The sequence below is a fragment of the Manduca sexta genome, chromosome 15 (assembly GCF_014839805.1).
Source record: "Manduca sexta isolate Smith_Timp_Sample1 chromosome 15, JHU_Msex_v1.0, whole genome shotgun sequence".
Lineage (NCBI taxonomy): Eukaryota > Metazoa > Arthropoda > Insecta > Lepidoptera > Sphingidae > Manduca > Manduca sexta.
Genome location: NC_051129.1, coordinates 13,726,047 through 13,742,620, shown reverse-complemented (window position 1 = coordinate 13,742,620; position 16,574 = coordinate 13,726,047). Strand labels below are relative to the sequence as shown.

Below are 16,574 nucleotides of genomic sequence, written 5' to 3'. Positions count from 1 at the left end.
ATTATTTAATAGTATAAATAATAATAATACTAGTGCTGTGTTATTTATTAGCCAGTGCTGAGCATGGCCCTCCTATTGAGATGTTCTTTTTTATTTTCATGGTATATTTTGCAAATTTAAATAAGTATCGATGCAGTTTTATTTGTAACATTTCTGGTTAATGTATTGCTCTCATTTGCTCGTGTATTCTTTATGCTGTAAAACAACAATTGCTCGTGTACTTTGTGGCTCATTATCATTCCGTTAAAAAAGTTGTTCCTAAATTATTTTTATACTATTGCTTTAAGATTGTTAAAATGATTACATATTACAATAACTGTTTTTTCCACCAATGCATGCCGTATCAACCAAAGGTAATGCATTTAAAATATTGTTAGTGATTTGTAAGGTTTAATTAATTTAATGTATTTATCATTGTTTATCTTAAAAAATATATTAAAAAAATATAAACGTTGCTATTTTCTTAAAAATAAACCACTAGAATTTTTTTTAATAAGCAATTACTTTAACATTTTTGTTCGTGTACTCCATGAGGTTATATTTCGTATAAGGTCGTCAAGTCTTGTCGACCCCACACCAATTTGCGAACTACCAGAATAAAACGTATTTACAAGTATAATAGCACAGTATATAAAAACTACATTTAAATATATTTGCTCATGTGGCGAACAAGTTTTCTTCCCGTGCATCTAAAACATATCTTGCCTTGTGTCTGAATTCTGTTTGACGAATTAGATTCCACGCGAGATAATTTCAATCCACAAATATGGGTAATTATAAATAAGTTATTGCTTGCTTGTCGCGCGCGTCAGACTTTAGATGGAATTAAAATAATCGAATCGAAATAATATAAAAGCCTGTTTTTAGATACTTTGGTATGTATTAGTAAAACAAAAAAATATTGGTTTAACAGTTCCAGATGTCACATACAAACTTTAGAACGAATTATATTTGTGTAGACATCAGATACACCCACCAAAATACTAAGAAAAATATTCATAAATAATCCATTAGTCATATAAAAGGCCAGGCCCTCACCTCCTTTTAGAATCAATGTCTTTATCATCATCAGCCGCAAGATGTCCACTGCTGACCTTGGGCCTACCACAGATTTCTAGATCGCCCTTTTGGAAGCGGCCCGCATCCAGCGAATCAGTGCCTTAACGATTCCTTATTACCAAACCTCATGAAATCGGTCATACAAAATCACCCAGTTTAGTCATGGGTATAAAAAACTCACGTCTAATCAGGCTCGGTCACTGACCGCCAGATCCACTGATAAGCTGACAGATATATGCTAGAATAAATCACGTTAGGCTCAGTAACTCGCTTTGTTAAAATGTTTTCGTAATTAAATGTTGTGTTTGAAAAGTAATTTTGTTCTGATATGATCTTACGTTTTTATACACACTGGTTATTACGATTTGTGTTATCTTCACGCTTTCATTGTCAGACAAGAGGGGTTTCCAAGCTCAGTTGATTATTAGACTTGGTAAGAACGGTTCTGTGTATAAGTAACTTTATTTAATTAAAAATAAAAGAAAAATACACGTTGAAATAAGTCAGGGATGGGATGACTGTTTGAAATAAGATACTGGTGTGAGGGAGGAAAAGTGAACGAAATTCCAGTCATTAGCAAGACATAAATATTTCAACCTCTTTCCTTACCATGTGAATGAATCATAGCATCCAAAAATATATCTGCAGCTAAAAATTAGAAGATTCCGGCTCTTCGCCTGCACCAGCCATGAGATAAAACATCTATATGTTAAAAATTTATTTTGCAGACAATTTGTTTTCGTGTAGCAACTGTAGCATAAACACCGAATAAATCACGCACACCACTGACACTATTGCGACCTACTTAATACAAAAATATTCTCGAGCCGGAGTGTATGAAGTATTTGTATGCAACAGCAATGGCGTAGTAGTGGGAGGACTTGAAACATTTTCAAATCTCGTAAATAATGGGGTAAAAACTACGATAGCTAAACTACTTACTTATAACAACGTTGTGGATTTGATATGAATGGTTGATAACCTGACGTCTCATCAGCTAGTTTTAGGAAAACTTTTTACATAAAGACAACTGTTTAAATTTGCGTAATATTTTCATTGCCTCACAGACGAGGTGGAAATAAATGAAACGTTAATGCAACGACATAAAGTATAGTATCGGGCGATGTGCACGCTCATTGTGCAAAGGTCTTGGTCGGCTGGAGCAGAGGTCGCGACGTCCTGATGACATTGGATTAATTGAAAAATGACTTTACGTTCGACCTCTGGCGAACTGTTCCACGCCGATACGGCACGAAACTGCTGTGGGAACCGCGGTCAAGATCAGACCAATGAAACCAACAATCATGCCGAAACGTTTATTGAATTAAAATAATTAAATTAAACATAATCATCATTAAATCAAACAGATTGCATAATCAAATTTTTCATCTGACAAAAAACTAGAATGCAATCACCCGGGTGTTGCCATGCATTGACTAAAACTCGAATTTAAGTAACACCTACAAACACCTAAAATCAAGTTTTATGGAGCAAGGCGTACGACGTGTTCGCATAAAGATCTCCAAATTTGTACGGGAACAAATTGTTGAAGTAAACATTTACATAATCAATATAATGTAAATAAACAATCGTATTATTGTAAAACATGAACATGTCAGAGTAGCGGATTGTCTAAATATTATAACAAATGTAAGACAAGTATGAACAATATAAAACTAATCTGTTGACGTCATGCACACTCGCGAGTTGATATTGTAAAATAAAGGTCATGCGTTAGAAATGTTTAGTGTTTGTTAGTCAATGGTATTCAAAACATTAAAGTACAACGTGAAAGCTTAAATAATAAAACTAAACAAACGCGTGACAGTGTGAAACATCGCGAAGGAAACCGGAAAAACGTACGACAAGATCACAATTGTTTGTTTCAAAGTCACAAAACTTATATACTAAAGAAGCATTTTTTCTGTTTCCTCCGCAATCTTACAATAGTGGACGGTAACAATAAATCTTAAGGCAACATTGGACTACGTCGCGTCACAAACCAACGCATCCCAAGAACAAACGAAATCGCAGTTAAGCACTATCACGTGTGAAGTTAGAACAGATAATATTCGCAAGTACGATGATAACAGTTGACTGCGTATTTCGTTGTATTCCAAATGTTTCTAGGATAAGAGAGTAATCGATATAGTTGTAACGCAATCTTCCTAACTAAGTGGCGGCGGATGAGGATAACTGCATTCAGCGATAGCTAGGTGTTAAATGAACTAGATTCCGCATCAGACGTGCTGCGTTGAATCTGCAACAATAATTTTGTTCTAATTTAAAATTCATCCTTGATATATAATCACCTTAAATAAATTAGTGGGGTCAAGCGGCTCGTAAAATAGGAGGGAACGAGAAAGATAAAAACCTTGAAGAAGTACACGATGAAAGATATAAAATAAATATCGTAGTTATGAATGTTAATGCAGCTAATAGGAAACATAATGTACTATTTATCGTAGTAATGAAAATCAAGGAGAGAGGGAATGGAAATGACGGAAGCGTAAAATATTACAACTGCGTTTCGAATAAAACAGCTCAATAAAGAGAAAATATAAATAAGTATTCGATGGCGATGCTCTATTAACCGTACTAAATATAGACATTCATACAATCATACACTGACAATGCGCTCGCAAATGAAGCCCCTAGAGACAGCGGCGAATTATTCTCTCTAACATCTGCTTCGGAATTTCAAAGCAACATCAAACAAAGCGGAGATGCAAAATTGTACAGTCATGCAAAAGTATCTCGGCTCGACAACGGTAGTACTTGAAAATCAATGCGATGACGCGTCGTAGAGTTAAAATTAATAATGCATTACCCATTGTAGTCAGTCAACAAAAACTCTTGCGAAACTACGAAATGCACTTCTATTACCAAATTGGCTGAGTTAGGCTGTGACGAATCCGGTAATAAATCGTGGAGGGTGGCGTCCTCCAGAAAGATTAATATGGAGAGAATGATTCAGCTTTTTACACAACACACTGGATCAATAAATGCGGGATAGACAACGGGGGAATGACCAAACGCGCAATTTAAACAGTCTTATATAAACCGAACATAATAAATATCGTTCGTGTGAACGCTTGGATCTGACTCATTGCTTCTCTTTCGGATTGCGAAGGTGCATACACGGTTAATGGCATTGGATTTGCGCAAACCAAATCCAATATATCGTACGCTTGATACAAAGACTGAATTGATTGTAAACTTTGCATTTATAGCTAACGCTGCAACGGATGGTCTGACTGTCTTCTACGTTGCCAACGAACTGACAATAGACGCTGCGGCAGAAGATCTTAATCAATTTATACCAGTCTCTCACTTGCACAACGCGGCATTAACGGCCATTTAACAATTCTATCAGTATAAACCATCGCTCTTGAGGTATATTTTGTCTAAATCCCATTAGCCCTTTCAACATTGACGTTTACCGTCTTTATCAAACACTTCGATAACAATAAAGTTTTCCTTATCTGTATAATCATAATAAAACGGATTATCTCACGTGGCGACAACATTTCCATAATATTATGTAAGACAATTAGTTTTTTCTTTATTATATTTGTACATGAACAAATACGTTTGCTTTTATATTTAATTTATTTCCATGACGTATCTGCATGCGTAAATAATTCGCCAATCTTCCTCATACGTTTCATACATTCGGCATATCTCGGCTAAATAAAACAAAGAAAGAAAAAAATTGTAGGCACATAACACAATTTCATGGCGCATAGCAACAAAGAACGGTTATCAGAATACATATAGTGGGTACGTTATCAATCAGAGTTTCGTCATGGCCTCGATTCCGCCCACGCCCGGCGGTAATCTTGACTATTTACCCCGTTCTTAATCCTACATTACCTCCAAACTAACATGACCTAGAGCCGGGAAGTAGAGCAGCCGAACGGGAGCTCTATCTAATTTGCCGCGGGCGCCATTCTGAACAGAACTGTGATTACTAGTTATCAATACGACTCGGGAGCTTTTCGTTAATGGTTGAGACGCACAAAATCATGCCAAGAATATCCCTTTTTCCTGATTATGAGTTCCATTCACTTCGATATTTTCTCGCGCGCCCTAGTTACGTGGTGGCATTTTTATGAACTTTATTGCCGATGAGGAGTTTAAAATTTCAATCTTATTGCTGACTACGTATTACATTGGATAGATCCTAATTTACATCGACGTTTCGAAATGTCTTGGGTGGATAGAAATTTAAAATCCGATCTGTCCCCTCAAAAATTCGAAACATATAATGTATCAAAACAGTGTTAAGGACGTGGTAAGCATTATACCGCACAGATTTTTCCTAAAACAAAATAGCCTCTATTTAACATTGGAAAGTCGGCACCCGTAAAAGTCCCATGAAATTCGTTACAGTCATCTCACCAATAAACTTGGACAACCAAACATAATGTAATAATATTGGTTTAAAACTCTGTAACATACAAATGTACGAACTTATGTAATTATAATTTGAAGATCACTATTTCTCAGTTTTCAGAATTGTTTTACCGAGGACTCTCACTAAATTTGTAATTTAGAAAATCTAAAATGTACCTTACAATTGCCATGTTTGACTATCCCGTAATCTTTTGTTATCATTTACGTAATGCCATTCCTAAAACAACCTTCATAGAGTTTATTTTAGCAAGCGTTGCTATTTTTATTGAATTACCAACATTCGCGCCAGATTTTTATTCTAGAAGTATTTTATTATTCCACTGGTATTGGACATTGAGACTTTTGTCCATTACCGGGTCACCTAATTGCGATTTTTTATAAAGAAAATCTACGACTTTGGCATTTGTTAATCTTATCATCGGTATAGTATTGGCTTATTATGTCACTGAATGTAGGCCGAGTTGATGAGGTGAGCAGGATCGGAATTCGATTAAATTGATAATCATAAAATTTTCGAAATTGACTGAGCTTGTAACGTGTTCGATTATTCGTTCTGATAATGATTTCGCACCTATATTTGTACTTCTTTTTTTGTATACGTTAATCTCTGCAACTACTGGTCCGATTTTTAAATTCTTTCAGTAATTAAAATGTATAATATCCATAGATGGTGTAATGCGGTTCGAGATGTGATCAGAAACTAGTTGCATAAAATCAGATTTTCCATTTCTAATTCTGATAATTTTATTAAAAGTCAAATCAAAACGTCAGACTTCATTAGAACCAAGAATTGAATAAATCTTCATGTTAATGCATAACAGTATCTCAAAAAAATACGACTAAAAATACACAAACCATCAAAACGTATGTGAACGGAATTGTTTACATACAAATATATAAATTATAATATTAGTATTTCTGGCATGCCTCATTACCGACGTTTAGTTTCCAATTATCTGCATTGGCCACGTCGATGAATTGCGAAAACGTTATCAGCTAAACCTTGAAATTTTCTACTACATCATTTGCGTCATTGTTAGTTTTAGTATCAAAATGATTTATAATTTTATCCGCTTTAGTGTCCATTGGGAACGAGTTTGCCGGGGGCTTAAAGACTAAGCTCGTTTCCATCTGATAATCACCATGCTTTAATGAGTTGGTAACGTCCAAGATTCTTTGGTCATTTAATGGTTTGTTCATTGACTTTAGTGGTCAGTTATTCAATTGTATAAGCTGGCAAACAAGCAGGACGGTGACCTTATTAAGCAATGGCACCCTTAACTAATACGAGGCTTTAGACAGCCAATTTTTGTGAGACCTTTTTAACCAATTGCCGAAGGAGAGTAATTTTATTTTTTCTTTTTGACTCTTACAAGCACGAGGTTCCAAAGCGCAAGGCCCTGGGCGATTGCCCATTCGCAAATCCCTAAGTCCGCCACTGATTGCAAGGTTCTCCACTGCAAGCAATGAAAATTTCAAAAGTACCATTATTATGCTATCGGCGTTCCAAAAAGCCTTAAACGAAAGGAATAGGGTATTAGGAACAATGAGGAGTTATTTGGTCTTGCGAATATCAACATCAAACGATCGACTTACCGGGTTTTTAAAAACCAGATACATCAGAGAGCGCGCGAAGCCGCGTGCGAAAGCTAACTAATTTACATACCTCCGTATGCTATAATGGTACATATTCAACGATATTAGTATTGTATCAGAGTAAATCATTTTGCCAGGGCAGTATGTCAGTCGACACGGTGCGCTGTTAACCGATCCCAGTTAATCTTGCGTCGTGTTTATATGATTTTCAAAATATTTTATTATTATAGACGGCGTTATGCGCGTTTTGTAGCGATGGTGCGCTCGAAATACGATATCGTCTATTAAATGTATTCTATTTGTATGTAGTTATAAATAATACAGTAGGTCACAAAGGATCGAATTTAATTTAATGTGTATGATTGCTACTATCCCAGAGTTTCAGTAGTACTGAATGAAAGCATTGCGAGAGTCCTATGTTTAGTGGACTTTTGTAACATCACGAAATAGAATTAATTGATACATGATGACACATATACAACAGCTCATTGCCATGGACTTGCCGAAGAGTCTCCACACCTGAACAAATTGCGGACAGCTTGTAAAATCCTTTTATTAAACGCCGATGATGTATAGGGCTGTCGCTATTCAGTTTTCAATTTTAAAAAGATATAGTTGTTGGTCGTTTGCTTATTTGGATATGGATGGTAAGAATAGTATTATAAAAATAATTATAAAGATGGATTAAAAGGTGTTACACGATGGTTGCCCGAATCGCCGATCGCATAATTGTGTCCGATTACAATGATCGTTATACATTCGCGAACATAACACGATTATAAAGTGAGGCTAATGTGAAACATTCAGGTTTTCGCACTACATCGCATTGTTCTATATTATATAAATGACTTCGGTGCGCTGGCAGACTTTATGAATTTTTATAATGGATAATAAGTATACGGCGACTATAACCCCAACGAGACAACTTAGTATCTAGTTATCCAAACTTTTTTAATTTATTGATTATGTGTGTGCTTACATGTTGCATAAATTGTTTCTATTGTTATTTATTTTTGTATAAGTAAGGCTTTATTGTTATATTTTCTTTCTTCTATCTGTGGGAACATTTAATTGGTGTATAGTTATCTTTTCTACTATCTTACGTTATTGTATCACTGTATGTTTCCTTAAAATAAATAAATAAATACCGTTTTCCGTATAGACATTGATCGACAACCCTACAGCTTATACCAAACATATGTATTGTCGTGCGCAATGCGCGGGGTCGGGGAAGGCGGGCAGGAGGGGGTCATGTGGTAGAAACACTTGGATCAACTCGCTGTACGTGGAAACTCCTGTTCCATTGTACGGTTTGACCTATTGTGCGTTAAGTAATGTGTTTTTTTAACGAATGACGGCACGAGCAATTCGTTCGGCTAATTGTAAGCGACATGGTTGCCAATAATCAGTAGCGACATCTAGAACTTAGAATTACAAATCTGCATTTCTCTGTACTGCGCTTGTTTAATGAGCCAATAGATATTGTATGTGGCACCTACTGTCACTACATGTGTTTGTAAACCTGTAGTACTGAGTAACTTCGTGAAATTTCTATCCATTTTCGAAGTTTTGAGGCATTATGGCTGTTATAAGACTACGTACCATCAAGTGCCACACTAATTCTTTTGCTAACCTTGAATTGTATAAAAAATAAACGTAGCATCGATGAACACAAAAATGTTGATGCACGGAAGTTCCTATTTATTATAATTATAGAAGCATTGCCTATTTATTTCTTATCGGTAATCTATATTGATAACACATTTTCGAAGGTGTTTGTATGCGTCACGTTTGTCTACTTAGCCACGCATAGACACGTATTTTTCAGAGCAGGCAGATGTTAATGTACTTACGGTTTGCTAACATTCGTCTTATGATATATAGACGTTTGTAACACTAATTATCTTAAGCTACATTTTCACTGTCGAGTTATACGCAACAACACATATTGATGGTATAAAACTATTTTTCTGAGGACGAACAACTGCTCAGTCCCCCCTGTGACCATGAAGGCTGCAAAGTCTTCGATACGTCGGGAAAAAATAATAATAAAAATTACTGCGATATAATCCATAAAATAGTTTTATTTAAATGTCTAACATTCGCATAAATACATATAATAAATTATTACATATTGATGGGTTACATTACTTAAAAAAAAATAACTATTATAAAAATCACAGAATAATGTGCTGATTCCAAATATGTATAAAACTCAATGTCGCTTAAGGGAATTAATTAGCCATTCACCTGTCGATAGGTATTACGAATAAACAATTTAAAAAAAAACATGGCGCTTAAATCAATTTGCCTTACAATGGTCGAAATATAAAACTATTGAATTGAACCTATTAATATTGAAGAGATAAAATCTGTTTGTAAGTTTAAATGTAAAAGATAATCTCTAGAATTACCAAACCGATTTTAAAAATTCGGTACAATCTCCTATAGGGAGCTATATTATCTCTGATTGACAAACAAAATTAATTAAATTTTAATGTAGGGTACAGACACTATGCATAATAAGTAGGCCTACAAAACGCTATAATACATACACGTCCAAACCAAAACAAACTGTGTACCAACCGACGTAGTGTACAATTTGCACCTGATAATTACTATTTAATTAAACGACGGGCCAAGGCGTGTGTGTTCGAAATAGCCAGAAATATTCCGGTCTACCTTCCTGGTTGTACGGCTAAGCCAAGATCTCGACTGATCAGAACGAACCACTATGAAAACTCTTCACCAAAAAATCGGTGATTGATATCCTGTGTGGTACAAAGTATCCCGTATCCTCCAGCATCACGTATTTTACGATTCCAGATACACAAATTTCGAAAGCACGTCCAGGCTATTGTAACACGACCTAGCAGTCTAAGTAATCCCGCACTAGATAGTAAAAAAACGAAATCTCGGCTAAGCCCCGGGAAATTCATTTCACCGTTGGCGGGCCAGCTCGATACGTTTCAAATGCACGCCACCGCATCCCTGACGTTTCGAATTAAATATTTGGTAGTTTTTAGTATTCCGTATTTCAACTAACAATGAAACCATTTTAGTACGCCTATATTGTATGTCTGTTTGTTTGTATGACTGTATCTCTTGATTCATACATACATACATAACATCACGCATTTATCCCCGAAGGGGTATGCAGAGGCGCAACTAGGGCACCCACTTTTCGCCAAGTATGTTCCGTCCCATGATGTGATAGGGGGCGAGCCTATCGCCATATCGGGCACAAATTCCAGACTCCGTGCTGATACTGAGCAGAAAAACCCAAATATCACTTTGCCCGACCCGGGATTCGAACCCAGGACCTCAGAGCGCTATTGTACCGGACATGCAATACAACTACGCCACCGAGGCGGTCCTTGATTTGTTGATTCATAATACGCAAAGGGTTAAGCACAGACTATAAATTTATTGTTATTATGACAGCTATCTGAATAAGTAATGAAGCCAATTTGTAAAAGAATCATACTCTCAGTGAGTGACCAGGTTTTAGACTAAAAATATATATTCTTTTTAATACGGAACCCTCAATGTGAAATTGACTCACATATTTCTATTTTTTTGTGTTGGCAACAAATATCGTAACTGCGCGAGTGCATGTGTTGACGTTTTGATTGCAACCGACCTATTTTAATATCAATTTAGTTTAATTTTTTGTTGATTATAATTTCTAGTAAACGGGTCAAATAGCCGGTAATGGCATCGCATTATCGCTTTACAAATTTATGGGTGCGGTTCGGCGCTCGGGTCAGCTAGTGGTAATAACCGCATATAAGAATCTAAGTGTAACAATATTTGAGATCGATTTTTTTTGGTACTCGATACTTATTTATTAAATAAATCAAGTTCTTACTATCGAATTGGCTCTATATAACTCTAGGGACACTTATAATGTCATCGTGAGTTAACAACAAATAATTCAGTCAATCCTTTTAGGGAACATGCGTGATCTTATATATTACAGCACAAAGCAAGTCACCGTCTCAGTAAATGCGCTACTGTGCGGCCCCACTTATCGAAATTATCTATCGATAAATTTTACCACATCGATATAACGAAGGGCGGCCGATATCGATGGGCCGTCACGTGCGCCGAGACCTCGTCGGCTGACGATACCGGCCAAGTATTAGGGAGATTTATGCCGTAATTAAGATAAATATATTAGAAGGTTTGTGTTTAAAATAACACTGGTAATTATTTTTTTATTAATCCGCCACATTAATACCTTTTATTGGGCCGCTTATGAGATATGAAGCATGCACTGGGAAAAACCCAATTTTCCTACTTTGATATGAGCGCAACACTACGTACGAATGAACGGATGATTCGAACGACACTAATCTTTCATTTTAAAATCTACAATTATAGTCCATTGAAATGTTACATTTTTTAGGCCTTACCTTGCGTTTTTTAGAGGACGCAATTTTATTTTTTTGAAGTGTAGGGGGGGTCAGTCTAAAGCTAAAACCAAGTTTGTGGGGTCGCCACCCTTGTCCCACGGCCGCCATCTTGAAAATAGGGGTTGAAATGGTTTTACGATGTATCTCTTAAACTATTTATCTGACTAAAAAATGTATGAACATTTTTGTTGCAAATTAAATTCTCTACAACTTTGGTCTAGTAACTTTTGTCGTAGAACTATAAATAAAAGTTATAGCAAAATGTTAAGAAATTCAATGTTAAGCAATGTCCATTGCAACGTCATCAGAACGTGTGTTTATAAGGTTCATAATACTTTTTTTGTACTCTCATTAATACCCAAATACCCAAGGGACCATTAGGGAACAAAAGAACATCTGCCTGCTATTATTATTATTATTTCTAACCTCTCTTATTGTAAGAATAGCTGATAATATTGTGTTGAAGTTGTCGTTCAACTTATATCTTTTAGTTGTGCTACATATTTCTGTACGTGCGGATGTATTTTATTCTGTTTTAATTATGAAGACGATTTCGAATGATTTTAGACACGATTTTAACTTTAGTGAAAACTACTTTTTTTTTATTAGCATTTTGACTTTTAAAAGACTTTTAAAAGTCAAAATGCTAATAAATAACCTACTTACGACAACTTCAACACAATATTATCAGCTACTCTTACAATAAGAGAGGTTAGAAATAATAATCATAGCAGGCAGATGTTCCTTTTGTTCCCCTAATGGTCCCTTGGGTATTTGGGTATTAATGAGAGTACAAAAAGTATTATGAACCTTATAAACACGTTCTGATGACGTTGCAATGGACATTGCTTAACATTGAATTTCTTAACATTTTCGCTTATAACTTTTTATTTATAGTTCTACGACAAAAGTTACTAGACCAAAGTTGTAGAGAATTTAATTTGCAACAAAAATGTTTATACATTTTTGTCAGATAAATAGTTAAAGAGATACATCGTAAAACCATTTCAACCCCTATTTTCAAGATGGCGGCCGTGGGACAAGGGTGGCGACCCCACAAACTTGGTTTTAGCTTTAGACTGACCCCCCCTACACTTCAAAAAAATAAAATTGCGTCCTCTAAAAAACGCAACCCCAAATGTAACTTTTCAATGGACTATTACGCGACATACTTTTGAAAGACATCTCTTTTTTTGTGAGGAAAACACGCATTATCGCTACCGCCACTTGAGGATCCGTGGAACGGTTAAGTTGGTTTCACCGGTCTTACGGCACTAGGGAGCATAGGATCATAAAAGTAGCATTTGACGGAGTCTCTAACCCTATATATTTCCTACTCCGGCAAAGCAACCAAAACCTGCGGTGGTCTTCTTAGGTGCATACATGATGGCCCCGGAGTATCTTGTTGTTGAGATAGCTGCGCGGAACCGTACCTGCGCGATACCGCATTGCGTCACCTCTCTAATTGAGGGGGCTAAGCCCCCGTACGCTAAAAGACGCTTTTGGCATCTACAACCTCGGAAGGCTGGCTACCCGCACTGTCGTCCACCTCGGAGTCGCTGTAGTCAGGCGATCCGCCCCCGCTGCTCGTTCCACGTCGTTCTCTATGCCCCAATTAGTCGCCTCTTACGACAGAGGATGCAATGGCGGAATTCTCTAGATGCCCCCGAGCCACAGGGCACGCATTTGAAAGACGTTACTATGAGGTTTTAGAAGTATATTAAATAACCAACCAACCAAAGCTAGGCAGTGTCAAATACATTGTTACATTATATTATAGCAAAGCCTTAACTGAAACACTGAAAATAACAAAGTGAACTTTTCCAAAATTTAAATGCAATCGTCATGTAAACGGTAAAACAATTTGTATGTTGACTGCAATAACGCGACGAAAGATCGACGAAATAAATTATCGTTGTGTCTACGCCCTAACAGTATCGGCTCGTCGTATTTATAAACAAATAACAATGAATCACTCGACGCGGGTTAACGCAGATAAAATTTGAGTTAAACGTGTTAGCGCGGTGTTATCCGTCGCTAATAACTCAATGGTGTGGCCGACACCTGTTGGGAACACGTGGCGTGTGTTTTGTTCTGTAAGTAGATGAAATTACATCATTGGTGTTTATCCGCAGGCTGTTTAACGAATGCATCCAGATTTGAACTAATATTTCCGTCCTGTATTATACGATTTTAGGTTATGTTTGTGGCACGAATACTGTCTCAAATTGTTGTATGATATCAAATTTATTCATTTAGAGAAAAACTTATAAGCATTAGTTGCTGGAATTGGACATTAAAAACGAGAAGTGATGATCGAAACGAACCAAAAATAAAAAAATAAATAAAAGGTGAATAAATATTAAATATTCTTCATTCTATAATACCACAATATCTTTATCACCTTTTTAAAGAGTCCACAAAGTTAAAAAATGTCCTCTAGCAGTTAATGGGCGCCGGTGGTCACTCACCATCAGCTGACCGGCACGTTGCCTGCCCTATACTTAGAAAATTTTCAAACAATTTTCGCTCCGACATCCACTTTGAAATTAACGTGAGACCGCACCGGTGGAGTGACGTAAATTACGACCGCTCACACGTATATTAAAGATGCTGAGATTACGCGTTTGACGGATATTTGATCGGACCGATTACGTAAGGCATCCGATAAGGATCGTATTGTTTATGGACCGATTGATCGACGACGATTTATTCGAATTATCATAAATACTTCCTCATTAACATGATGATATTACATGACCGTTCAATACGATTTATACATTTCGATAATAATTGCGTTTAGGTGTTTCTATAACCATAAAAAAATAGCGTGATTTTTGGTCGCATTTCTAGAAATCAGCATGCATGTATGTTATTTAATATCACAGATAATTTGCATATTATTTATAACATAACGCTATACTTTACTTAATGATAAATTTGTCGTATGCAAGAGACTGACTGGGTAGGGTCTAGCAGCCGCAATTTCTACTACTGTCGCCACGCAGAATTGCAAGCAGTTTCATTTCAGTTTCAAGGCGTTTAACCAATGATATATCTTATATCCGTTCGGATAGCGACCACCGTACACAAGGTATTAAAACCCGCCATAGCGGCCCACGTATGTGACGCGTTCCGGGATCAGCCTGTGTATGATTCCAACAGGCCGACATAATTGTGTCGACTGCCGAGGGGTAATCACCACTCATCAGTCGACATTCTATTAGACCCCACTGTACTTACCATCAGGTGCCGTGGAGGGATTATGCTTTACCCGTATAAAAAATACAATTCAGCCATTTTGAAATATTATAATATCGTCACATGTCTCAAGGTACTAAGCGCTTTGCCACGGAGTTTTCTACCATCCAAAGCTCGTTTGTATTGCTGATGTTAACAGCTCATGTCGTTTACCAAGCGTCATGTTCGTCTCACACAGTTGTATAAATCACGATAACATCACACTGATCGAAAAAACCCATCCAATTTAATAAAAAAAACAAACAAACATAAATTACTCACACGAAACACATTATATACACTATCTTAATGGCTGAACGGGACAAGCCACATAAATTTTTAACCATTACCAAATCATACGTAATCGGATAGTTATACTAAAATATTAACATTTCTCTACGCATTGTGTACTTCCGTCGCGATGTAGATACGAAAGCACAGAGATTTATATTAATATGTCAAAATACGTTTTATTAGTAAACAGATGTTACGATAAATGAAATGGTAATCGATTTTATAATTAAATCGATAATCGATAGTGACTTAAATCGATAAATGTGTCGTTTTAAGCAGAAGCTCTTTCAGAGGCTTAGATTGTCATGGAATTTGGGGATAAAGGAAAAATAAGGAAAGGGAGCCAAATATTATTTATCCAAAAATATAACAATTTTATTACTATCTTATTCGTTATAATAATGATAAAGAAAACCTGCGCCGAAACTCACCATTGCTGTAAGTGGTGGCAGGTGGTAGTAACAATATCTGTAAAAAAGAAATTTAGTATTAAATAACATTATTATTAAATGATAATTATTGTCACTTAATTATATTTTTAAAAATATCCAATGCCTTAACAACAATTACGTTAAGGGCGTAAACCACTTAACATCCTTGTAATGTAATTAAATGGAGTTTATTAAAAAACGGAAGAAATACCTTTAAACAAGGTTACCTGTCACTAGGTTTAATTGATTGCAATTAATAAATTAAACAGTTCATTAAATGTAACCCTGAATCTTTGCTTCATAGAAAGTGGAATATGAAATCAGTATAAAGATGAACATTGTCCTTACATAGTCACAGGCTAGGAACTATATCGACGGTTGAAGGCCTAATTGTCATTTTTTAGAAAAAATTGAATAAGTTTAAATAAACGTAGAAAAATGTGCTGATTTTAAATATGTATGAAACTTAGTTACTAACGAAGCGGCGACAGCCTAGTTGGGTGTGGAACGGACTGCCGAGACGAATGTCCGCAGGTTCAAATCCCAAGGGCACACATCTCTGACTTTTCTAAAAAATCATGTGTGTATTCTTTGTGAATTTATCGTTCGCTTTAACGGTGAAGGAAAACATCGTGAGGAAACCTGCACATCTGAGAAGTTCTCTATAGGAATTTCGAGGGTGTGTGAAGTCTACCAATCCGCACTAGGCCCGCGTGGTGGACTAAGGCCTAATCCCTCTCAGTAGTAGAGGAGGTCCGTGCTCAGCAGTGGGACAGTATATAATACAGGGCTGATATTATCATTATTTATTATGAAACTTAGGGTCGCTTAAGTCAATTAGCCTTTCACCCATCAATATGTTTATCAACATATATTATATCAACAATCAAACATATTATATCAACGTACCCTGTGAATCAAAAATTCCTAGAATTAAAAAGCTGATGAAAATTTCCAAAAAAATGTTCGGTATGTCCAATGCTAAGTTATTATATAGATAGGTAGATTATTCTATAATGGACTCAATTTGTATCAACGTAGTGATATGTCCCTTTATATTAATGTGTATTATAAAACTAAACGTTAAATATTTCAGGATAATGGGATTAGTACATTA

The 16,574-nt window shown here is 36.0% G+C and overlaps 1 protein-coding gene across 3 annotated transcripts in view; it reads right to left on the bottom strand.

Annotated features, from left to right (window-relative positions):
- Positions 1–2,361: 2,361 nt before the first annotated feature.
- The window catches only part of LOC115447892 (mitochondrial cardiolipin hydrolase), a 165,430-nt gene continuing 151,217 nt past the window's right edge, over positions 2,362–16,574 (bottom strand). For all 3 annotated transcript variants that reach the window (XR_005112391.1, XM_030175181.2, XM_037438871.1), the window contains 2 exons: positions 15,458–15,494; positions 2,362–3,319 (listed from right to left, as the gene is read on the bottom strand). The gene's annotated coding sequence lies outside the window, so the exon portion shown is untranslated. The remainder of the gene's footprint in view (positions 3,320–15,457; positions 15,495–16,574) is intronic.